Source organism: Anguilla anguilla, chromosome 3 (assembly GCF_013347855.1).
Source record: "Anguilla anguilla isolate fAngAng1 chromosome 3, fAngAng1.pri, whole genome shotgun sequence".
In the NCBI taxonomy this organism is placed as follows: domain Eukaryota; kingdom Metazoa; phylum Chordata; class Actinopteri; order Anguilliformes; family Anguillidae; genus Anguilla; species Anguilla anguilla.
This window is the reverse complement of record NC_049203.1, coordinates 62,793,469-62,818,388: the sequence shown is the minus strand read 5'-3', so window position 1 is coordinate 62,818,388 and position 24,920 is coordinate 62,793,469. Positions and strand designations below refer to the sequence as shown.

At 51.1% G+C, this 24,920-nt stretch overlaps 1 protein-coding gene across 3 annotated transcripts in view; it reads left to right on the top strand.

Annotated features, from left to right (window-relative positions):
• The window catches only part of enox2 (ecto-NOX disulfide-thiol exchanger 2), a 231,175-nt gene that overhangs the window by 82,690 nt on the left and 123,565 nt on the right, over nt 1–24,920 (top strand). The window lies entirely within an intron of this gene.

Genomic DNA, 24,920 nt, shown 5'->3' with positions numbered 1-24,920 from the left:
TGAATCATCCCTGTGTTTGAATGCTTTGTGGTTCTATGGCCTCTGATATAATGAGCTAATGGCATTGCCTTAAGCGTGAAACAGGTAGACACAGTACAATGTCCAGTGATAATTGAGTTCTAATAGAGTACATATGAGCCCAATAGGGACCACATGTACTGTGTACGAGTTGATTTAACACCGAACATTTTTACTGTGCAGGTAACACTGTGTGACGATGCAGGAGCCCAGAGAGAAGTTTAAAAAGCCTCCTGTGTTTTTTAATCTCACATTTGGAACATGATGTGATTTGACCGATCAGTGTGCCCTAGCATTTCATTTTCTGTTTCAAGCCAAGCCAATGGTCAAAAAGGGGAAACATGTCCCAAAATTTTAAAGACTTTCCTTACCTATAATTTAATACATTTTGTATCCAAATGAATTCGGGTCCACGTGCTGTATTTAGTACATGGCTCTTAAAATAGACAATTCCCACTGGTATAAATCCACAAGCTCAGTATGATCTCATATTTGGATGATGGACGTGTCTTCCTTCCTGTTGTTTTTCGGTCGTATAAACTCACATTTACATTTATCCTTCATTTTTATCAAACATCTGTAATACGCAGTAATGACCATGGGTTAAATGGTACATTCGCTTGCAGTCAGGCTAATTAAGCTAGCAAAACAAAGAGCTGGCTGATTAACCTCCACACACAGCTTAACTTTCCCTGTTAATGTGTGTTTATGCTACTGTATTGAGGTGTCACTTCAAACCTCCAAGATTTTCACAATCTTCAAAACCTTGGTGGTTTTCTCATCTTTTATTTCACAACAATACATTCCTGATAAAAAAAGAAAAGAAAAAATAACTCTTACTCACATCTATCTGTATCTGCAGTAAGAGGATTTTCATTTCATGGTGAAGGGAAAATATGCTGGAGATGGGAAATCCTTAGACTTTGGTATAGAAAGCCATAGGCCAGGATTATTCAGTAGAAGTTGAATATGCTCAAAGTGAAGTTGAGTTGGCTTGTACAGTGCAGTAGGTTTGTGACTTTTAACTAAGAGAGTAGCAGTGTTTTCATTTGTTTTCCCATCATTATTTTATTATTTTTCTGCTGTTGACTTTGGTGAATTGTGTCCCAGAAGACTTTCATATAACCACAGTGATGGAGCGCTGCGTCTTCCTCCTCTCCCATCTCTCTCTTTCTCCCTCTTTTCTTTTTTTTGTGTGGCCGGGGGCAACCGGCAACTGAGCAGTCTGTCAGAGTGAATCAAGTCCTGCGACTCGCAACAGGCTCCAGCTAGCAGGATGGGGCGGGGGGCGGGGGGGGGGGGGGGGGGGGGGGGGGGGGGGGGGGGGTATATAACCGGCTGCGACAACCATTTACTTTCATCTTTTAGTGCGCTCTCTTCATCAGTCTGGAAGGTACCTTTTAAAGTGCACATAATCTGATGAAGGCTCTTACGTGTCTCAGTAATGCTCCCAGGAAGAGACCATAGAATAAACCATGGTGGTAGAAGAGGAAACTAGCAAGCAGGAGGTAATAATAATAATAATAATAATAATAATAATAATAATAATCCGTCCATCCATCCATCCATTATCCGCTTATCCTGGTCAGGGTCGCGGGGGGTGCTGGAGCCTATCCCAGCATGCATTGGGCACGAGGCAGGAATACACCCTGGATAGGCCACCAATCTATTGCAGGGCATAATAATAATAAATAATAATAATAATACAAAGTAAAATGCCCAGTGTTAATTCAACTCTGACAGTGTTCATTAAACTCTTAACAGATCACATTTGGTGGTCTCACATTCCAGAGTGGGACCAAGTGTTATCTGTTAAAAGTTGAATTAACACTGTTAGAGCTGAATTAACACTGGAACTTTTACTGTGAAAGGGGAATTACTTTCCAAAGATAAAAAAAAAATTAAAAAAAATACAGAAGCATGGAACAAAATGGAATGCACTCCATTATGACTCACATGTAGATCACCTGATCGATCAGTCAATAAAACGTATGGATTACTCGTTCAGTTTTAATGAATAAATCAATGCATTTGCTTGGATACAGTTTGTTTTCAAGAGAGAATTGGATAAAAAATAAATACATTTTTTTTTTTAAAAACAAAACCCAGTGCTTGTGGTGGAAAAAAACTGGAAGATGTGGTTGAGAGACAGGATGGGAAAACGGTTTAGTGGAAAACGTGAACAAGCAGCGAAACTGAAGCAAATGATGGGTTGCAAATAAAAATTCCCGCCAACGTCACGCGGTCCCTCCCCAATAGCGGCCCAAAGGAGAGCGTCTCATCGCTCAGCGATGGTAATGATGGTTATTCCATGATGAGTGCTTGTCACGGTGACCGCTTGATAGCTGGGTGATGAAGTGCTGTTGTGCTTGAGGCCTTAGATGGCACGAGGGGCGATACTGAGACAGGGAGAGGCGTGCAGCGGGCGCGAGGGAGTCAGCGGTCGGAGGACGGGTCACCTGACCTCCTCATATGAAGAGGTCTCTCTGGGGCCGGGTGGTTGCACGGGGAAACCGTGGGCTACTACATCATTGTAATCACATGTATGCCGTGAGTTGCCATGGATACAAGGGCTTCACCTTGTCATATTTCAGCCTGTGCGTGTGGTCATTAGCCAGTTTTTTGCTGCTGGGGGGTGGGGGGGGGGGGGGTACAGGCAGAGGAAAGGATTAATGGCCTGGCCCCGATGCCAGCCGCTCAGTAAAGCAGCAGTGACACCCCATCAATAGCACTCCGTCCCCTCTGAGTTTCATAACCAGAGGCCTTTCGGAGAATGGATTGCGCCAACGATTTCTGCTAAGTAGGTGTGTGTATTTTTTTTTCTTTCTTTCTTTTTTTTTCCCCAGTCTTTTTCAGTTCCCCGGTCTGACCCTCCTTCATTTCTGGGCCCGATATCCTTTTTGAAACTCATAAAGCGTCGCCGAGCTAATTGACAGTCTGTGGTGTTCCATCGATGTTACGCTGACGTCGGTTTAATGCCTGCCGTTAAGTGAGTCTTCCAACGTGTACAGACACGAAAAGATTCCACCCCCCCGCCATTGATTGTTGGGGGCTTTTTTATGACAACATCAAAGCGTCCTGGAACCCCCTTCCAGGACTGCTTTAAAGTGTGTTTTAGCCGAGTTCCTTGTCAAAATTTAATAGCACTCTCTCAAGATATGAAAGGACCACATCCAGATATGAAGTATCCATTACTCTCTGAAAATGTATGCCTGCCATGGTGAAATGTTAATTGGTTACGTTTCATTCAGACGTGCTATTATGTCAAGTTCAGCGGCAGTATCCGTCACTGTGACATCATCAGTGACTGGCATTTATATTGTATTATCTACCCCTTCTTTAAGCTTCATGGTCCTATCTTTGCCAGTTGTCTTCCATTTGTCTCATCAAGTTTATATATTTCACTACATAACCATGCACAAAACCGTCAAGTCCCCCCCCCCCCCCCCCCCCCCCGTCCCCACTGCAACACAGTAAACATTGATGCCTCCACCGTTCATTACTCAAAGCTCATCGGATTCTGCCCGTCTTTTCCCGAAAAAACCCAAGCGCTCCTGAACGCCGCTGATGAAATGAGATTGTCTTTTTTTTTTTTTTGTTGGCGTGTGGCAGTAATTGACTTTCCAGTCTTATTATCGACTCTCGTTCGGCGGACATGCCAATGGATCCTTCGCGGTGCCAGTCTCTCTCCCCTCTCGCTCGCTAATTGAAAGCAACGGTATCCAAGGCTGCGCTGTAGCGCGGCCGATAATTGCGGTTGCCGCTAACGCTGTGTTGTCCCTGATAATGAGGAGGCCCGTTGCTTTGTGCCCCACTGCGTAGGCATTCCAAGCGCTGTTTTTTTGTTTTTTTAAACGCGGTTTGTCTGTCTTTTCTCTCGGATTAAGTCGTCTCAGCGGCGTGATGAAAGCCAGAAATGAGTGTCATTCTTGCCGGTGTACACTTCGTGACGGAGAGCGAGTTTGAGCGTCAGTTCGAGAGCAGGCGTAGGTAAGCGCAGGTGAAACTTCCCGCTTTCTGCTGGAGGCTAACGTTATTGCTGACGCCGTCGATGATGTTATTGACGGCGTTAATGGCGGTCTTCGAGCTGCGCCTGTCCTGAACTTGTCTTCTCTTCCTTCTGCTTCCGAGAGCTGTTGTTGCACAACGCACTCGTTCCACTGTTGGAAGCAATCACAGCCAAAAAGAAAAGAAAAGAAAAGAAAAAAGGAGTATTTTTGATTCAATTTCAGAGGATAAAATGAGGCGATAAATTAATTTAGGTTTCACACATTTTTGAAAAGTCTGAGTGTTTAAGAGCATGGTGATTTCATTCTTGCCCTTTTCCATCCTTGGAGAGGAACTGGCTAATTACTGTTGACGACTTGTCACAATAACGCGTTTTCGTTTTTCCGGAGCAGGGCGCCTTTCGGGTTCATCTTTTGTCGCCGGTGTAACAGTTGGTGTATTTCCTTCCTCCTTCTTCTTTTTTTTCTGACACGCGTTTGTTAGGAAATCCATCTACGTGTAATCGTTTGGCTGCGGGATCCGGGGCTATTCCAGATGAGCGATTGGTGGAGATGACTGGCTTTTCGTGATCATGATTGCGGCCGACGGAGAGGGGGCCGGTCCTCGTTGTGGAAATCTCCATGGCGATCCCGTCTCTGAATAAATCAAAACGGGCGGCGTTCCCCACGGTGGGCGGGTGGATTTTCGAGGATGCGCGTCGTTGCTGGAGCTCAGGCGTCCGTGACGAAGCATGCTGGACGTACATGGTGACCGGAAAGGATAAAGAGCTCCTAGTCCAGGCCTAAACGATTGTTAACCGAGAAGGACAAAGAGCTCCTAGTCCAGGCCTAAACGATTGTTAACCGGGAAGGACAAAGAGCTCCTAGTCCAGGCCTAAACGATTGTTAACCGGGAAGGACAAAGAGCTCCTAGTCCAGGCCTACGCAATGGTGACCGGGAAGGACAAAGAGCTCCTAGTCCAGGCCTGCATGATGGTGACCAGGAAGGACAAAGAGCTCCTAGACCAGGCCTGCATGATGGTGACCGGGAAGGACAAAGAGCTCCTAGTCCAGGCCTGCATGATGGTGACCCAGACGGATGAAGAGCTCCTAGTCCGGGCCTAAATGATGGTGACCGGTACGGACAAAGAGAGGATTTCATCGCTATGACAATACTGCCATTGAGCAGCACTGGGAAGAAGACTTCGGAGCCCTTGTTGTAAACCATATGGCCAGTGGCACTGTGGAGGAGGGGCTGGCTGGAGGATTCTGCCTAGCGTACCCGAGGGTACACTGTCTAATAAGCCCTTGGTGCTGGTTTCAGAACACCTCTCTCTCTTCACTATCTCTCTCACTGATTAAAATGGCCACAGAGGGAAAAGTCCTTTTTCTGCAGTATCCCCCTGAGCCCGTCTCCCAGTTGTTTTCTGTGAGGGGGCTTACCAACCCCCCCCCCCCCCCCATCCCCACGGAAAACCCTGACTGCCTGACACAAAGGCAGAGAGAGGTGTAAGGCACGCAGAAGCACAAATCACGCTTTTGTAGGTTGCCGTGGTGTTCCAGCACACAGCCGCGGCTGTGCCGCAGTGTTCCGGGAGGGAGCTCGCCAGGCGGCGGCGGTAACGCGGAACATCATTCTCCGCGGCGGCGGCCTCTCGGGAGATGAAGCGAACCCGAGTTTTTGTTGTTGCCTGGGTATTTCCCCCACCCCCCCCCGCCCTTCCCCACGCTGCCAGGAAAAACAATTGGAAGTAGCGGCGCGCGCGCGGCGTGATTGATCACCGGAGGGGCACGGGATGCTACATCTCCCGGGCGCGCTCGCGCCCCTGCCCCGCGTCTGAGGACCGGGCGGGAACGCCACCGCCGGCCGAAAAAAGATAATCAGGGAGAAATACGGCTCTGCCGGGCCTCGTGGCGGGAGCGCCGCCGTGGGCCGTTTGGAGGAGAGAGCCCCCTCCTCCCCCTCCCCCTCCCCCTCTGAGCCGTCCGCTTGCACTCTGTAGCCGTTTAGCCGCTTGACCTTCTCACCCGTTAGCGGGGCTAGCGGGCTCCATCAGTCACCCGCGCGGACGGACAGGCGGCGGCAGCTCTTTTTTTTAACAGCGGGCTGCGGGGGGGAAGACGAGCCCACGCTTCGTCGCCGTGACGACACGCCACGTTTTTTTTTTTTTTACCAGGCTTCGCCCACCGTGTTGTAGCATCCCCCCTGGTCGCGCTGGGGGAAGGGGAACGGCCTGTCCCGGTGAGCTCAGAGGCGCTGGGGGAAGGGGAACGGTCCTGTCCCGGTGAGCTCAGGGGTGCTGGGGGAAGGGGAACGGTCCTGTCCCGGTGAGCTCAGAGGCACTGGGGGAAGGGGAACGGTCCTGTCCCGGTGAGCTCAGAGGCGCTGGGGGAAGGGGAACGGTCCTGTCCCGGTGAGCTCAGGGGTGCTGGGGGAAGGGGAACGGTCCTGTCCCGGTGAGCTCAGGGGTGCTGGGGGAAGGGGAACGGCCTGTCCCGGTGAGCTCAGGGGTGCTGGGGGAAGGGGAACGGCCTGTCCCGGTGAGCTCAGGGGTGCTGGGGGAAGGGGAACGGCCTGTCCCGGTGAGCTCAGGGGTGCTGGGGGAAGGGGAACGGCCTGTCCCGGTGAGCTCAGAGGCGCTGGGGGAAGGGGAACGGTCCTGTCCCGGTGAGCTCAGGGGTGCTGGGGGAAGGGGAACGGTCCTGTCCCGGTGAGCTCAGAGGCGCTGGGGGAAGGGGAACGGTCCTGTCCCGGTGAGCTCAGAGGCGCTGGGGGAAGGGGAACGGTCCTGTCCCGGTGAGCTCAGGGGTGCTGGGGGAAGGGGAACGGTCCTGTCCCGGTGAGCTCAGGGGTGCTGGGGGAAGGGGAACGGCCTGTCCCGGTGAGCTCCGGGGTGCTGGGGGAAGGGGAACGGCCTGTCCCGGTGAGCTCAGGGGTGCTGGGGGAAGGGGAACGGCCTGTCCCGGTGAGCTCAGGGGTGCTGGGGGAAGGGGAACAGCCTGTCCCGGTGAGCTCAGAGGCGCTGGGGGAAGGGGAACGGCCTGTCCCGGTGAGCTCAGGGGCGCTGGGGGAAGGGGAACGGCCTGTCCCGGTGAGCTCAGAGGCGCTGGGGGAAGGGGAACGGCCTGTCCCGGTGAGCTCAGGGGCGCTGGGGGAAGGGGAACGGCCTGTCCCGGTGAGCTCAGAGGCGCTGGGGGAAGGGGAACGGCCTGTCCCGGTGAGCTCAGGGGTGCTGGGGGAAGGGGAACGGCCTGTCCCGGTGAGCTCAGAGGCGCTGGGGGAAGGGGAACGGCCTGTCCCGGGGAGCTCAGGGGTGCTGGGGGAAGGGGAACGGCCTGTCCCGGTGAGCTCAGAGGCGCTGGGGGAAGGGGAACGGTCCTGTCCCGGTGAGCTCAGGGGTGCTGAGGGAAGGGGAACGGCCTGTCCCGGTGAGCTCAGGGGTGCTGGGGGAAGGGGAACGGCCTGTCCCGGTGAGCTCAGGGGCGCTGGGGGAAGGGGAACGGCCTGTCCCGGTGAGCTCAGGGGTGCGCTGGAGCGGGTCGGGCGCCCGCGGGACCGGGCCAGCCCCTCTCTCCCCTGCCGTAATGGAGATGGAGCGCCCGCGTCTCCGGCTCGCGATGCGGAGGAACGAACGCCGCCCTCCTCGCCGCCGCGGACCTTTACAGCTAATTAGCACGGCCCTATAGGTGCTTCGCTGTCAGCGCCAAGATTTAAAAACGTTCTTATTATTTTTTTACTGTCGCCCGCGGATCCGTGGAGGACAGAGCGAGCGTGGCAGCGCGAGCCTGCCGAACATTTCGTCTTGAAAGGACGAAGCCGCTGCCTGGAGATGCGAGAACCAGCAGAGACGTTCTCAGCGCTGTGGACCTTCAGCACGGGACTGTGTGTTTTACTCAAGGGTAGTTCTGCAGCTGAAGCAGTTTCTGATGTCCATGTTCCCATAGATATGTTCTGTACAGTTCCCTGTACTCGGTCTGCGGGGAGCTGCCACTAAGGAGCCCTTTGTTCTGACAAGGGAAGAGTATATATTTTAAGATCGGAGGGATGGCGGTGGGCTCTCCGGGGGGGATCGCAGCGGAGGTGTCTCAGTGCAGAGCGACTGGGGGGGGGGGAGTTTCATACGGCTGGAGTGCTCTTATCTTAGAGCCGGTGGGAAAATCAGTTAAACCGCTTCAGGTTCAGGAGAACAGCGAGCGGCTGCCATCTTCTTCACAGGCTCCCGCTACAAAGCTTTCAGAAAGCGTCCATTGTGAGTGTAAGTTTCTTTTGTGGATATTCAGTGGTGAAAATGAAGGTGATATGCCTGGTAATTTTCCATATGATATTTTTTTTGGGGGGGGGGGGATTTGGGGGTGGTTTTTTTTTCTCTAGCTGCTCGGAACAAGCAGGCACAGCTTTCACAGACCCCCACTGAGCTTCTCAGACGAGGATCTTTTGAAAACGTTTATTTATTTATTTTTGGAGTGCAAATTCAACAGGCAGTTTTTGAAGGGGCTATGAAGGGCGCACTGTTTGATTGGGAGCAAACCATCATCAAAGGGAGGATTGTACCTGGGCTGTTTGCGGCTCTCTGCTTGAAGTTGTGCTGCAGTTTCAAGCCCCCGCTGCCCGGCTGGCTGTGCCCATTCCGCCTTTTACTGGATTCAGCGCTTTTTTTACCAACACAAATTTGTTCTGCAAATACCCCCCCCCCCCCCATCTCTTGTCCTCAGAACGTACGGGTCAGAATTTGCAGACTTGACATATAGAGTATGCAATTTCAGGAAGTGAAAGATTTAGCTTTTGTTTTAGCAGAAACTTAGATGATATGTCTTTTCTTTTTCTGGGGGGGTAATAGGCCTTGCAAAAAAAAACTTGTATATCTGGATTCAGCTGTGCATTGAATGAAGCTGCTTGCCTTGTTCTTGCAGTAGCATGCTGTCGTGCATGTTGGATATGTTATGGTACATCAGACATCGGCATGTTTATAATTGAGCATTAAGGTTTAATGCTCAACTGATCTGCTTGGTCATTCTCAACCATTCACTGTTAAAATAAAGTGTCTATTCTTAATTTTTTTCTGTTTTGGTGGATTCGAAAACATCTGTGGTGACTGGTTGTCACCAAAGTTTGTTTTCACACTCCAAATACCAGTTCGAGTTCCACTCGAAATGAAGCTATTACTAGGAGCACATTGAGTGCTTATTTTCCTTAGAAGATAATTTAGAAGTTGTGTATTTTGGAGAAAAAAGATGTATCGCTTACGTAACAACGTATCAAACCTCATTTTAAATGTGCTTTTTGGATTTTAGGTGCTTGCTCTTTTGCGTTCTTGTGCAAAGTTCCTGTGCGTGCATCATTTGAATACTTGGCACCCGACGGCACCAATGAAATATAGCATATAGAGAAGCAAACACAGAACGGAAACGCTATGAATCATTGCTACAAAAAGGCCATCGTGAAAAGCTATCAAATATGGCATTTTTTTTATATGAGAAAAATTAAAGGTTGACACTTTAAGGTTAGATGAGGTTCTGAGACATGCCTGTTTGATTTCGAGAGTTCACACTTATGGAGTGTGTAGCAGGTGTCTTTCCGGAGTGTTCTTTTAGGATTGGCTGCCTGGTGCCTGGAGAGCAGCTTTCGCCTGTTGAACGCTCGGGTCCATTAACCTTGCTGTAAGTGTTCAGTGCCGTCTGTGCCTTGCTTTGATTCATCATCAGCCCCCAAGCCTCGTCCCTAACAAAGCACTGAGTTAGTGTCTAATACGTTCTCTGTAGTATAAGCTGCTCGCGCGACGTTAAGACTCCTGAATCCTGCCAAGAAATGTGTGAGTAAAAAAAAAAGTCATAATGGTGCTCGGCAACCAAAGAAGTGCGTGAGAAAGAGCGGTGAAATCCGAGTGCGCACCGTTTCCTCCGTGCCGACCGGTTATCAGGCCAGTGAAAGCGTTGGCCTGAAGACTGCCTTCGTCTTCCCTCCCCGTGCCCCAGCATGGGGACAGCCGCGCGTTTCCGATTCACGGCGCGTCACGCTCGAGAACCAGGGAGAGAGAAAGTAAAATTAAAAAAACGAAATAAAAGAGTGTAAAAGAAAGAAAGAAAGCGCTGGCTGCAGTGGGAAGAACGCCCGGGCGAAAGACGCGGGATCCCTATTGTTTCTGTCAAGGTTAGTTTCTCCCGCTCCGCGCGCATCGCTGTCCGAGCTCTTTTGCTCTCCCTCTGAGGTTTCCACGCCCGCGGGATCTCCTCTGAACTCTCCGACGCTCGGGCCCTGCGTTCCCGCTCCCCCCGCCCCAGCGGCCGGATTTTCTGCCCGGCTGAACGCGCATCGATTCACGGCGGCCTTTGAACCACGGCAGCCCAGCGGGGCGGCCGCTGTCCGGCACCTCGCCCTTTGATATTTTCTCCTGGTAGAGCTATTTGGAAAAAAGGCTCAAATTTAGACATTAATGCAATTGATGTTTTTTTTTTTTTCTTCTTCTTTTCCTTTTTTTTTTGAACTTCTGATGCTTCCCAGCGGCTCGGGGAGCCTTTCGCCTCGCAGATCAGATTTTTTCCGCCTCGCGCTCAGCAGGTACTGGAAACTGCTGGCCGCGTGTCAACCGCAGGCTTTCCGCACGATCCTCCTCTCTCTCTCTCTCTGTTGCCTTTGGATTTGCGACGGCCGCACTTTCATTTGCTTGCTGCCGATAGTCGGTTCTCCCTGGGTGGAACCAGCAGGTTCCCCTGACCTGTCGCTGGGGGCGCAGAGGAATCATACAGGGCCTGAGCAGTGGAACAGATCACCAGTTCTCGTGGCGATTTGCTTACCCCTTTAAATGTGTGAGATCACAAACGTGATTGGAATGTTCTTACCTGAACATTCTGATGATGATGTAACAGTCACTACTGGTGACTGAGAGCAGTGGAGTTCTAGAACACTGATTTAGGATATGGAAAAAAAAAACATTCCAAAAAACCCACTCTTTAAAGAGTGCTTATACCAGGACCTGGCTGCACAGTCAGACAACATCAGTGCAGCTGTAGCAGGTGTGAAGAGGGGGGTGGTGCCAAAAGGAGGGAGGTGTCACTCGCCATGCTGTAGAGGGTCTTTTTTTCTCCCTGTCCACGCGTGCAGATTCCTCACACTCTGGGGCCGGGGTGCCCCAATAGGCTCTGACAGGGTCGAGGCCAGCGTGGGCCCTGGAGATAATCCACCTGTCAGCGGGCTGTCACACAGCTCCCCGGTGCCCTCCGGCGCCCCCCGGTGCCCGCGCCTCTGAGCGCTGACAGAGAGGGGGAGCCGTCGCACCCGGGCCGGCTCAGCTGGGGATATTTACACTTTTCCGGTCCCACACAAACAACCGCTTGTTTGACGTCGGCCATCTTGTTCGCTCTCCCCCGTGGAGCCGAATGCCCTCAGCTCAAACTCGTGGTTTGGGGATGGGGGGGGGAGGCGGGGGTGGTGCGCTCGGTCCGCCATTAAAGTGGCACGGACCGGGTCAGTCCTTCCAGCTGCTTTTGATCCTCTGTCATTTTCGTTACCACTCCCTTGAGGGACATTCTCATTCTGGATGGCGCACCTCGAGAGGTTGCCACGGCTACCTCACCTGGCGGGAGTTCGAAGTGCGCTGCACGGGACAGGTGCGGGGGAGTGGTGCGAGGGGGGGGTGGGGTGCGTACAGACGATGACACGGGTCAGCATTACATCATGCCGCTGAACACAACCATTACAGGGGGAAAATAATTGGATCCACAAATCAGCAAACAGGTACAGGTTTATAGGCCCGCCCTGCTTTATGGGGCTGTATTTCAGGGGTTGGCGGGGGGCTTGTCAGGGGGGCGTTTGATGCACTCGCGGCAGGCGGTGGAGGGTCTGCTCCCCAGCACACGGGGGTCCTGTAATAAAATAAATGGTAATTATGAACCGCGCCGGGGCTAAACACAACTGACTGTCTGCGCATTTATTTCCCCGCGAGCGTTCGACGCGCTACTGTAACTCCTGGTCCACGCAGCCGCTACGCCTCCGTGCCCCGAGGCATGAGTTATGGCGAGGTGTTGTGTTTATCCTGTGAATGCGCTGCGTTTCCTCTCTGGGATTCTGTGGTGACGCGGTCCCGATTCCGCCGGCGTTGCTCACGGACTTGGTTCCGGTTTGGGGGTTCGTTCGGTGCAGGCTCTGTTCTTCTCGAAAAACCGTGAACCTCGTGAACCAGGGATTGGACGTGCCCAGTGATGGTGAACTGTGTCCAGATCAAAAGCCAGTGTTGTGTTTTTTTTTCATGTTCAGTCGAAGGTCTCCATCATTCTGCCACAGTTTGCATTGACCGAGACACACGATCTTTTCAAATGAAGAAAATAAGCCATTGAAGTTCTGCTGGCATTATCTGACAAGGCCTTGCTGGAAGTGGCCAGTGCCACTGTCTGAATGGAAATGTCAAACTGCATGATGGGGTTGCGGGCGAGAGGTCACTGTCAACAGAACTACTGAGGCACACATATCGCTGATGACAGGATAATGAACACGTCCCTCTGTTGAGGTGCTGACCCTCTGTCTCTCACGTCTTTCTCTGTCTTTGTCGTAAGTTCCTGCAACGTTTCGCTTCTTCTTTCACTCTCTTCTTTCTTTCACTCTTTCGATTCGCATTTCCTTTCGCACGTCCTCTTTCTCCGTGCCGCTGTTTTTGGTTTATAATGACACGTTCTCATGTTTGTGGGAAGGGTGATGAGTCTTCTGGGGTCACTCGACGGTCACTGTCGCCGTGGTAAAGGGAGGAAGTGTGGGCGGGGGGAAGGAGCTGAAATTGTGGTTCAGTTTTCTGACACCCTCCCCCCTCCCCCCCCCCCTCCCCCCTCCTCCCTCCTCCCTCCCTCGCTCTTCCGTCAGTGACGGGCAGAAGACGATTAATTGTTTTGCGCAGGTACGGAGGGCGCCGCCGGCAGCTTGCCTGTTTGCCTCCCGGCGAGCTTCCGTATGCCGTGCGAAATCTGTTCCCCTTCTCCGCGCGGGGCGTCGTGGGCCCTTGGACCGAGCGCTGCATCGGAAGACGGGACTGGGCCGGCCTCCAAAAAAACGCGCCGGAGCTCAGACCCCCCCCCAGGCGTCCTCGGCCCATTAATCTTGTCAGAGGGAACCGCGTCTGGAAATGGCCGCCTTCTTTTTCCCCGGCCCTCCCCTCCTCATAATTAAAGCTGAGGAGTTGACCCGAAATGGAGTCCCGGGGCCCCGGTCGCGCGAGTTGGTTATGTAAATGCGGCAGCTCCTTTATATATTTATTAACTCGCCGTGTCTGTTAATTAGAGGCGGCGCCGGGCGCTGCTGGCCGGGCGGAGGCGCGTGGATGTGCGCTGAACCCGCCCGACCCGCTGGTAATATTCTGGGTAATGGTTTTCAGGGCCAGGAGGCGCTGAATTGACTTGAGCTCCGCTTGATGAGGGTTTGCCTCCCCCACCGCCCCCCCCCCCCCCCCCCCCCCCCACCCCGCACTCCTTCACCGGGTGTAAATCTTGGGGCCTTTACTGTCAGTGATTGCTGTCTGCTTCTGATGAGCCCGGTTATCAAAGCCATCTTCTGTAGCGTCTGCGGCACGAGTCTGAACAGTGATGGTGGAGGGAGGAAGGGTTTTTTTTCTTTTTTTTTGTTGCCTTGATCTTAAGATTTCGAAGAGAGTATTTATGTCATAACCAGTGTACTTCTGGGAAGATGATTAGACTCCTCAAAGTTTTGGATGAGGAACACTCCCGAAATTCTCAGCAGGTTGCCTGCAAAGTCTGGAAAAATTTTTGTCATTTTTTTCCCCACATTCACTTTCAGTATATGTTCACATTTTCCTCTTGGGCACTCATTTTTAGTGGCAGACATAGTTTTTAAAGTTCTCTATAAAAGTGTGAATCATTTGAGCGGTTTGTAGAACTAGGACTGATGCGGTACTTTTGTCTACATTGCTACAGTTATGACTGGATAGCAGTAATATTAATAAACTTTGTGTCGTTGGAGAGTGGAAGGACCTGACTTTAACCCTTTAAGCGGTGATGTCACAAACGCGTGATTAGAATGTTCTTAAGTGAACATTCTACTGCTGATGTGACCATCACTACAGGTAACTGAAGACAGTGGAGTCACCCACTCCTCACAGGGTTAACTGTCTTTTGCCCCCCCCCCCCCCCACCTGCTCTGACTGATGCTCTGTCTGAGTGACGGATGGTGGAAAAACACTGCGTGGCTGTGGACACCCCCGCGGCCAGAGAGAATGGCGCATCCCGAGCGGGCGAGGCCGGTGCTTATATGGAGAGAGAAGCCCCGAGATGAATACCCCTCAGACTTTCTGTCAGAAAGGTTTCCCAGTTATTTCTCACACTGTCTGACATTGTCAGTCCGCGCGGGTCCAAATGAAGTCTGACCTTAAGAGAAGGAGGCACAGAGCACAGAGCCAAGGCTGCCATTTATAAGCTGCACTAGCAATATATGGATTAGTGCCTGTAGTGTGAAGTGCGATTCTGTATGGTTGAATCCCTCTACATCCCTTCTGTTCATTTGCGTGTGCATTCCTACATTGCACAGAACTCTTTATTCATCAAGGTCTACTAAATGTGTCAAACAATGTAATAAAACTCTGAGCCCTTGAAGGTCGTTGTTTTTTTGTGTGGTTTTTACCTGGGTGATTTATCTTGAAGGCGTAAAGTTAGTGAGGAACTGCTCTTTGATGAATGGCGGCCGCCTGTACTGACAGATGTCTGGGGCAGCTGTCAGGTTTGGGGGCTGTGAGCACATCACACTGAGAATCTTCGAGGATGCTGGTGACAGTGAGGTCGTAAAAGAAATCAATGCCCGTCTCGGAAAGATTTAAAGCGGGTGTGGAGTGGAGTTCTGCAACTTAACGGCAGTAAAGCAGCTGTAAACATGTAAATACTTTGGGGAGAAAAAAAAAAATATGGAAGTCCCTGAGCTGGGGAAAAAAAAAAATCTTCTCTGGAGCTAGAATCCTCCTGACAAGTCCGAGCAGCTGAAGTGTAATAGCAGTGGAGTTCAATTATAAAATATTTAATCACAGCTCACTGGAAGGGGTGTGTCAAAGGGTAGTTTTTCATCAGCATTGGACAGAGGAAAGCGCTGATTTAAATGCAACCTGAACCTGCCTGAGTGCTTGCCCTCCCTAACAAGGCTTTGGAGATGTTCTAAGCGCTCCAACGTTATCAGAGGATGTTGTCAGCGCTCGGTCAATAACGAACAGCGTCAGGGTTTCCATTGACAATAAGCGCTTTATTGAATTTCAGAACCGTCGGTTCTGCCGGGCGGGGCATGCTGAAAGGAGGGCTCGACCCAGGGCAGATGATTTTTAATGAAAAGTAATAAAGGTTTACCCCCAGTCGTAATGTTCCCGTGGAAACCTCCAGCCAATCGTGCGGCGTTATGAGTATCTCCGGTTAATCTGCCCCCCGGTGGAAGGCGCAATCTGCATCTTTCGCTCGCGTGTGTTTTATTCACGAGCAGCTGAAGCCGTGTCAGGGCTGATGGGAAGAGAGCACTCCCAGGCTCGCCGCGCGTCCTCCGTAGAAAGGGCCGCTCTGTGAAAATGTCGACGGGTTGGGAAACGCCGGCTCTTTCACTCCGCGCCCGGGTTTAGAATCGAAGCTCGCCTGGCTTTCGGACTTCCGGGTGATTGCCCGTCATCCTGGCCCGGCCCCGCCCCCCAAACAAAGAGGCGGTTGGATAATTGTGAGGTTGTCCGTTTGACGCAGGTCGCCGTTCTCCTGGATGCGCTGTGGTTCGGCGCTCTTATTAATGTTGGGCAGATCTGTGCTGAGGGGTCTGTGTTCAGTCTCCAGGCTCTTTGTCTTGCCTTCCTTCGGCTCCTCTGCTGATATGCTGTAGTTCGGACCTGGTTTGTGATTGTTAGGATTTTAATGTACATCAGGCAAAAGAGTATTTTGTATGTGTATGTGTTCCCTTTTCATGGGAATAACTCCACAAAAGCCTTTTGAAAATTTTAGCAGTACCTTGAGATTTCATTGTAATAAGGCAATAGGCCACACAGTGCTGAAGTTAAAGCTTTGTATGGCTGGTCTCTAAATCTTCTGACATTATTTTTTCTATTTAAAAAAAATAATAATAATGACAACCCTGAGTAAAGTAAGCGTAAAGTGTAAAGTAAAACTCAAGACAAATTAAGGGTTAAACATGTAATTTTAAGGCTGTCATTAATCTGAAACTCACGTAAAAAAGGGATGTTAGACAATTTATTCAAGAACATGAATTTGGACACAGTTACAGTGAAGGAGAGCCAATCTGAGCCGTCGCTGTGAACTGGCACGCCTCCCCCCCACAAATTCACCCGACGACGTCATCCAAACGACTTCATTAACATACGCTTCCCTTTTACACTTCAATTAAGTCCGCGCACGGCTTCCGGAATGTTCTGCGCGAAGCTCCCCTCCGAGACGCCGTCTCAAACCGCTCCACTGACCTTCAGACGTGTCCGCGCGCGCTCCCCCGCAGGCACACGCGTGTGCGCGTACACACGCGTGCTTGGCGACAGCTGCCTCGCCGTCTCCATTGCCTCTGATCAAATGTTTGCTCTGCCTGTTTTCTGAGGGGGTGGGAGGGGGAGGGGGGGGGGGGGTAATTACATTTTATTAGCCGTGAGGAACGGGGCCCCTGAAGGTGTCCCGCGGCCCCCCCCTGCCGGGCGCAGCGCAGCGGGACGGTCGCTGGGACGCGGCGCGTGGCGGTAGCCGCGTCTGCGGAAACAGCCGGACGCCCCTCCCCCGTCGGCCGCGAGTCTGGGGCCGAGCAGCTGTCCCCAGCCCCCGCCCCGCCCGCTGCAGACGGACGCGGGAGGGACGGGGGGACGGAGGTGCTTCGCCCCGCCAAAGCCGCGGAACGTTCCGGTGTCTGCGCCCCACATTACCCCCCCTCTTCGCTTTAGCTCCCCCCGTTTATCTCAGACTGGTAATTAAGCTCTGGTGGGACCGTGAAATCTCGCTTTGTGTTGTTTTCCTTTCCCACCCCCCCCCACCCCCCCCCCCCCCCCCGACTTTGTTTCCCCTGATCGCTTCGCGGGATGCGATAATTAATGACGGCGTGCCGAGGGAGCCTGCGTGTGTCGCTGAGCTAATGGACAGCCGTCCGTGTGTCCCCCTCAATCCTCCTCAACCAATCAGGAGGAGCTCTGCCGGGTCACCGTAGTGCAGGGACAGAGTGTTCGGTCTGCCCCGAAGCGGAGAACCGAGCCCGCAGGAAGGACATTGATTGATCAACACCAGGCACTTGCAGCCCCGGCTAAGACAGGCAGAAGGAGAGATTTGTCAGTGGAGCGAGCTCTGCTCCGGAGACAGTTTTGAGTGTGTTAGCGACGATAATACCGCCGCCCTCATTAATAACGACATCCATAGCTGTAATCACATGTAGCTCATCTCCAACGGCAGACTGCTTGAGAAGCAAGTGAAGGAATCCTCGTTAATTTCAGAAAGTTTTTTATTTATTTATTTATTTAATTACTATATGACTGCAATGGTTGGCTTGCTTTCCGCATGTACTCACTTTACATAATGACCATTAATGTTTTGTGAGATTTAAAAAAAAAAAAAATTCCTGTTGTGCCAAGATATACACTGTGTGCTATTGGCACTTAAGAGTCATCAATCTATACAGTCCAAAGAGAAAGAGTGAATGATCAATAATAGCAATTACAATGCACAATATACTGTACAATACCTTAATTGTATATTATGTTGTAAAATACAATATACAATATGCAATATGCCATTTCTATGGTCTGTATAATTAATATGGATTGTAAAATCGGTATATTTAATTAATCTTATATTTAAGGAAGTCTTCCCGCTGTGTGAGTGAAATTCGCAGTTTTGAATGTGCTCAGCGGGGTCCTGCAGAAGGTCTGAATTTAAAGCAGTGAGTCAGAACAGTTCAGCCGCGAAGAACCGTACGCACGCGGCGTAGCGGATGCAGAAATGCGGCGTCCATTTTGCTGCCCGGAACATCGCCCCCCCCCCCCCCCCCCCCCCCCCCCCCCCCCCCCCGCCCCCTCACGGGATCAGCAGCATGGCGGAAAGCGATATGGGGGAACCCTGGTCCTGAGGGGGCAGCTTACTGCTCAGTTCCATCATGAAACCCGATCGGTGTGGAGCTGTGTTTGGAAAACAGGCACCTGCATAAGGCTTTACACTTGCCTAAGTGCGCAGAAGGAAGGCCTTGTCCGAACAGCTTTCTTGCCTACTGTACTGAGTATGCAGCTTGTAAACTCAATAATAGGCAAGAAAGCTATTTTGCACGCATCTTTCTCGCCTGCTATTGAGTAAACAACTTGTACACTCAATAGTAGGCAAGAAAGCTGTTTCGGACATGGCCCCGGGTTGTGTGGAATGCCATGACCTCTGACCTCTTCGACCAGGCCCAGAAGGTGGGCAGTTGCCCCATGAGGCTCGGAATGGCTATCGTTGATCCGAATCGCCGTTTTCGGTCTGTGATGGGCAGTGGAGTCGAAAAGCACATCTGGCATTTCTGCCTGCCTGCCACCAAAAGGAGCACGACGGAGGTGAGATTTTAAGCAGAGTCATTTCACCGTATGTCTGCAGGGGTGAGCGTAAAGGATCAATGATTAAATGATCAAATGACGAATGTCAACCAGTTAAACGAAGGCAGACACCCTGATCCAAAAACCACCCCTCACCTGTCAGCCCTGACGTATGCCTGTGTAGTTTCTGAGGTGGTATGTTCAGCCTTTTTAGCCTTTCGTCTGGTTTGGTAGAGTTTTATTTTCATTTTTTTACTATTCTGTGAAGCACATGGAGTTGCCTGTGCACGACACGCGCTGTATAAATAAAGTTCGATTAGATTTGACTTAAAGCCGAGGGAGAGCGGAGCCTTTGTGGAAGGCGGTGTGCTAAGCGCTAATGAGTCACGCTAAGCTAGCGCGGTCCGTGGAGGCTGAAAGCAGGAGCGCCCGGGTGTGTGAGGGCAGGTGGCTCGCGGCGGGGCCGCTCGTCTTGTCAGAAGCGTAGCCGTGGTAACGGGGGCGGCGCTGGGTCCGCCTCTTTGACCAGCCCAGCGGTGACTCGGGTCACTTTGATGTCTGTCGAGAGACCGTGTCTGACAGTTTAGATGCCCCTGGCACTTCAATTAGGCTACTCTCACTGAAATTGGGATATAGAGGAAGGAGTTGTTTTTTTTTTTCCTGTTTTTTTTGTTTTGTTTTTTAAACAAAGACATTTTTCCCTTTTTACTTGGCAACGAAATGCAAAAATATATTTGGCACACTTGTCATACAATTCCATCCTAATTTTGCTCAACATGCTCATAACCATTAATTATCTGAGCTTTGTGCCACTGCTGCTTTTAACACAAAAGGAAGGAGAGCTTTGTGCCAACTGCCGCTGTTCTTTTCCACAGCTTAAACAGCCTGGAGGGCAGATTTTTGTCTTTGAGTTCTCAGCCTGTGTTTGCCTCCAAACTGGGGTAATCCCAGATGAATTCGGTCATTGCCCTTTTCACAAATTTAGTAGAGGAAGTTAAATGGCTTCATTTGGTTTGTCAGTAAACCGCACCACACTGAGCTCCCCAGTGCTCTCTCTCTCTCTCTCTCTCTCTCTCTCTCTCTCTCTCTCTCTTCAATAGGTGGGCTGTGCTCCTGTTGCTAGGAGCCTTCAATTCATCTGTGCTGCAATACAGCATAATTAACTCGCTCTAAAGCAGTGGTAACCAACCCTGTTCCCGGAGATCTACCGTCCTGTAGGTTTCCCCTCTAACCCTAATGAAGCACACCTCATTCAACAGCTAGAGCTCTTTGTTGAGCTGCTAATTAATAGAGTCAGCTGTGCCAAATTAGGGTTGAATTGAAAATGTACAGGATGGTAGGTCTCCAGGCACAGTGTTGGTTACCACTGCCCTAAAGATTTCTACATCGCCAAAACCACATGACAACCGTGCCTCCCAAGATTCACTGAACGTTTTACATGTGATTTAGGTCCACAGTGCTGAGGCAGTAAAACATGACACGCTATATTTTTCAGATAACTCCTCCCACGGGCCCCGCTGTTATGTCCCGTGTGGAGATATATGCGTCTGACATTTCTGATACATGTATGGTTTTTTGTGTGGAGAACTCCTGCTTTCATCATCGGCGTCCATTTTATAGCGTTTTCTCTGGCTGAGATAACTCAAGTAATGCGTTTGCCTTTCAATCATTTTCCAAGGCTAGCGTCGCCGCCGTCTCCAAAGTGAAGATCACGGCTGCCTCCGTGCGCCAACGGAATGTGGTCTTAAACGGTATGCTCCCGCCGCGGGGATGGAGCGTGCCCCCCGTGCCGCTCGGTGGGGGGGGGGGGTGTCACCGTGTTTCATCGTTGGCGGGGTCTTCGGCTTCCAGGGCTGGTTTTCCTTCTCGGGCCGGGTCCTGGTGCCCGCTGTGTGCCTCCCAAAAACAGAACGTGGCCGTGGACGCCCGAAGGGGAACGTGTCGCTGATATCCTATAGCTCTGAGAAGCCTTCACCCTGCCCTCTCCTCGGGGCCTTGGCTGTAGCTGTGGGTACTGCTCTGCCGTTTCAGTTCTACTGTCCCGACTGTTTGAGCCCACACTCAATCATGAGACCAAATATGACAAAATATGCACCCCTCCCCCCCCTCCTTAGCCACTGACATGTTTATGAACGTTACCAGCGGAAGGAACTCGTTTATGGATCAGCTGGCCAAGATTTGACTGGCTGACGGCCAAAGGTCGCCGTCTCAGCTGTCCGTTTTGGGGGGGAAGGAATTCTCGCAATGGAACGGACGCTTCTTGGACCGCGGTCTTCGGCATGCTAGCGCTGGAGCTGCAGCGGTTCACTGGGCGGCCTGCCTATCCCCCCCCTTCCCCCCCCCCCCCCCCGGTCTCTCCTCGCGGATCACTTCTCTGTTTTTGTAATCATCTGTTACAGAATAGGCGCTGAAATCGATGAGAGGTTTTTTGGGGTGGGAGGGATGGAGATCACCCCGTGACGTGACCGAGCCGCGAAAACCGCCGTCTTCCGCCGCCCTTAAAAAAGTTACGAGCACCGGCGGCTCTGCGGGACTGACCCAGATCTCTGCGTGGGCGGGGGCGGGGGGGGTGCCGGCGCGATTAGAGCCCGCTCCTCTGCCTGCTGCGCGAAGACTGCTGGCCAAAAGAGCCCGCCGTTAATCCGCCCACAGAGAGGGAGGGGGGCCCTGTTTTACTTGTCCTGTACGGCGGCGGGGGTGCCCCCGATCCCCGCTACCATATTAATCAGACGGCCAATTCAAACGCACGGTCAACGGAACTGCCTCCCCCCCCCCTCCCGCGACAAGCGGGTCTGGGAGGGGTCCCACCCCAAGGCCATTTTGGCATATCAGCTTTACCTCTCCGCCCGCACGCTGCATATCACATGATTATCCTTTTTTTTCAAATATATATATATATTTATTAGTGTAGTGTGGAGAGACAGGAAGAATTAGGAGAAGAGAGAGGGAGAGACATGTAACAAATTTGGTGGTCGGATTCCGCCGACATCGCGGCTTGCCTTGAGCATGTGGTTAGCGCTCTATGGGCTGTGCCACTAGAGACCCCCATCACATGATTATCTATGGGGAGCACTTGAGCCAAACAGTCATTACTGACTGATGAAATTCCAGCAGGCTTCGATATTCATGAGCCGGGTTATTCCTTCGCTCATTTTGCACGCGGATCGTACAGCCTTGCAGTTCACTGGGCTCAGGAAGCATCCTTTTTGGCATCCCAGAGTGCACTTGTGCTTCAGCTATGCTGCTCTGCGTGGAATGGAATGCAGGCATGTTCTCAACGATCGCTGATCGTTCTGCCAAATCACAATGCAGAATAGCCACGGCCTTGTCGAGCACCATTGCTCCGGGAGAGCACGCAGTGAATGCCATTACTCTCTGAGTGCAATCAGCGAGCGCCGCACAGTATTTAATGAGAAACGATCATACGAGACGGTGGCAGCAAGATGCACGGGAAGCTCTTCTGGAATCATCCACAGCGGATGTCTTTTCGTTGTAATTCACAACAATTTTTTCCCAGTCTTTTTTTTTGCCATTTTTCTCCCACTTTCTACCCAATTTAGTCGATGGTTGATGCACTATCCTCTGTCGGTCTAGGGAGGGTGTAGACTACCACATGCCAGCCTCTGTTACATGTGGAGTCGCCAGCCGCTTCTTTTCACCTGACAGCGAGGAGTTTCACTGGGAGAGCGTAACGCGTGCGGAGGTTCACGCTATCTCCCCCAGATCCCCTCCCTGCTGAACAGGCGCCCCCGACCGACCAGTAGGAGTCACTAATGCAACGATCAGGACTCACATCCTCACCGGCTTCCCACCCATGAACACTGCCAATTGTGTTAGTAGGAACGTCTGACCAAGCCAAAGGTACCGCTGCCGGGGATTGAACCCGGGTCTCTGTGGTGGTAAGTGAGTGCTTATACCTCTACACTACCCAGACGTCCCCTTTTTTTCACAGTCTTAAATTGACGAGGTGTACCACAGAGCATCTGAGATGGTTTTGGGACGGTGCTGAGGGACCACACTCTTCTCCGACATCTCTTTCACCAGCTTGGGAATCTTTCTTAGAGTACATATTAAGAAATCACTTACAATGCCAGCTGTACATATTGTCCAGTTGTGTGCAGTTTCACAGTTCCGGTAGTATTTTGCTTCTCTTGTTGCCGTAGCCTTAATCTGTATCAGTTTGCAGTGCATTCCTTATCAGCAATCACGCTTTTAAAGTGTGTGTTTACAGTCATCTTCAGACAACAGCGAAGCCAGCTGTCTTCTTCTCCTTCCGCCCCCTCCTCTTCTCCCTCCCCACCGCTGAGTCTAAAAATAAACAGAGTTCAGCTCTGGTGTCCCTCTGACCTCCTTCTCCATTAATTCAGCCTGGAATACTCTTTCTGTGTGATCATTCCCCTGTCATTCTTTCCAGTGACTGCTAACTTTTTCCTTTCTTTTCATTTAATTATTTTCTTTATTTTCCTGAATTTCCGAGCTGCACTGATGTTTGTGTGTGTGTGTGTGTGTCTGTGTGCATGTGTACATTAACTTGGCCAGTCAAAACTTCTTCAAACTTTAAATTGAAGTTTTGTTTATTTATTTGTTTGTTCGTTTGTTTGTTTAGAGAGTCTGAGAGTGGTTTCGATCAGGTCAGGAAGTTTGGGAAAACGACCTGGTATTTGGCCTCTCAGGACTCCATCAGATATGGAGCACAGAGCAGTGATGGAGCTCGAAGATTTTACCGTCACAGTCGAGCAGGCTAAAGGACAGTGAACAGATGAAGTCAGACACAGCAGAGAATCCATATATGCCAGCAAAGTCTCAGTTTAGTCCAGGCCTCAGGTTTAGTGCTGACTGGACTTTCACACTGTGTTCTAGGTGCAGAGTGTGTGCACCAGGCACATTTGTTAGCATGCAGAGTGAATCTCCTGTTTTTGTCTTCTTGACCTGAACTCAGTCAAACCATCCTGAAATCACTTAGTGGGTTGCCGTTACACAGAGTACTGACTCTGCGTCATCCGCTGGCGAAGCCGTTTTTCCGATTGCCTTCAGCGAGCTGCGGCCTCTGTGGCTTTTGGTCGTTGCTTTCTGTCGGTTGGCTCGGTTCCGTCCTCCGCAGAGCGAGCGTTCGGCGCTAATCTGCGAGCGGCTAATTGCCCTTGTGTCCGCGATCGCATAAACGTCCTGGGCGACCCCCAGGCCATTTTCCACCAGCTGCCGGCCCAAAAGGTCACCCTCTCAACAACAGGACGCGGTCATTTCTATAGACACGCGTCGTAAAGCAAGAGGGGAAACGCAGGCCCGGTTCCCCTGGGGTGTTTGCTTTAATTCACCCCCCCCCTTTTAAAAACACCTCCGCATGAAAAAAGGAAGTGAAGCGGGGACAGCTGGGAATGCAGAAGAGGCTTAATTTGAACTGGCAGATGGTTACCTGACCTCTCATCACGCCTCTGCCACTTCAGTGCCACGCATCTGTTCCCCGGGGTCGAACGGGGCACCGCTCGCAGGGGTGACCCGAGTCCTGCCTGACCAGCCAAATTCGGGGAAAATGTGTACATTCTCTCCAAAAGCATGCCGCCCAGAACTGCTGTAAAGACTATGTAAATTTTAAAGACTTTGAGTTTTACTGTACGTGTTTATATTGATGAAAGGATTCCTCGAGTTGACCTCTTTGCTGTGCCATGTTGCAATAATCCCTCTTATTTTGTCTTCTACTTCCAATTAGTGCAGACTGTAGCTCTATTAGTTTGGCAGTTATTGCTTTCTTGTAGATTCTGAAAGCATGTTGATTGACTGCATTCAGGAAGGCATGCTTAAATAAGGACAGTTCCCAGGACCAATACCTCATACTGTTAAGATGCCCTTCTGCTCTCCACATACCACAGGGTTGACCAATTATCATCAACAATCCCTGCTAACACAAAATGTTCTCACAATGTTAATGGAATATTTTGCCAGCATTACAGTATGACACTGCCAGAACATGGCTGCAATGTTGTGAGAACATTTTGTGTTTGCTGGGAAATGCCGCGTTAGCTTGGAAATGCTTCCTTCTTGTGATGCAATGCACCCTGCAAAATGAACTCATAAAAATATCTTACTCCGACAGAGTGCCTTTCATCCATTTTAAACGAATATAAACTCTGTTACTGCAAACACTGGACATTTCTGTGTGCAGATTTGGTCCATTTTGATTGAGATTTCACTGTGACGTATGAGGAACTTTGAGTGACTGAAAGCCTCTAACAGTCATTACTGAAGCGTAGTTTCAATGCGCAGTTATTAGATCCCCTATTTCTCTGGTATCAATAAATCACAACCAGAAAATAATATTTCACCCAGTGTCTCGCGTGGCATATTATGGGTTAAACAGGGAGCGCCGTTGACTTGTTTTGAGAGGTGAAATAAAGATGGCGTCGCATATAACAGTAACTTTAAC